The sequence below is a fragment of the Octopus sinensis genome, linkage group LG25 (assembly GCF_006345805.1).
Source record: "Octopus sinensis linkage group LG25, ASM634580v1, whole genome shotgun sequence".
NCBI classification, from domain to species: Eukaryota; Metazoa; Mollusca; class Cephalopoda; order Octopoda; family Octopodidae; genus Octopus; species Octopus sinensis.
The window spans coordinates 10282793-10283748 of NC_043021.1; positions in this window are offsets into that span (position 1 = coordinate 10282793).

The following is a 956-nucleotide window of genomic DNA, read 5'->3' on the forward strand; positions in this document are numbered from 1 at the left end:
ATCGGAACGGAGAAATGCTCAAAGACTTCTCGGAGGGAATTTAATCTCTACACCTCCAACAACTCTTTTATGAAACAAAGGTCAACTTTGGACATTTGAGTCCCCACTTGGTGATAGGGGCACAAATTGACTACCTCATCTTTCGAAAAGAAATGGCGCACGCAATAGTGTTAAGGACTCGAGATCCTACTCTTCCTTTAGTTCTGTCGGCCTGACCACAGAATTGTATCAGCTACCGTTAAGCTTAGTCTTCGCTCATCCAAAAAAACTAAGCCTCACCCGATCAAATGATCGACTGGGAGGAAGTCTTATCTAACCCCGATATGTCCAAACAATTTACTATTGAGGTCTATAACACATTTCAATCTCTGTCTACTTCTGAAATAGATGCTGAGAACATTGAGGAAGTAACAGCAGCCTCATCAAATCAACAGAGGAAGTTGCACTGGCTACTCTTCCCAAAGGAAGAGTAGGGGCCAGAGCAACCTTCTAATTCCCCAAATGTCATCGAAGCCAGAAACCATCTAAAGTCTATATCACTAGCTTACCACCGTTCTCCATCCCAGTCACTGAAGATCCAACTCATAGCTGCTAGGAAGAATCTTGATGAAGCTTACTTGAACGCCGAGGTCGAATTTATCAATGGCAAAATTAGTAAACTATCGAAAGAGCACATTAGTAAAAACACCATCTCGCCTGGAAATCCATCAAAGACCTATCAGGCAAAAGTTCTGGGTCATCAATTAGAATTAAAGGGGGATCAGCTAAGAAGCGTTTAGAAAATTGGTCAACCCATTTTAAAAACCTCCTTGGGAAGAATGCCAAAATCCCTGATAACCCCACTCTTCCAAGTGTGCCTATATCAGACACGCTGGACATCAACACCTCCCCTTTTACCATATTTGAACTAACAGCAGCCACCAAGCAACTAAAAGCCTCGAAAGCATTTGGTCCCG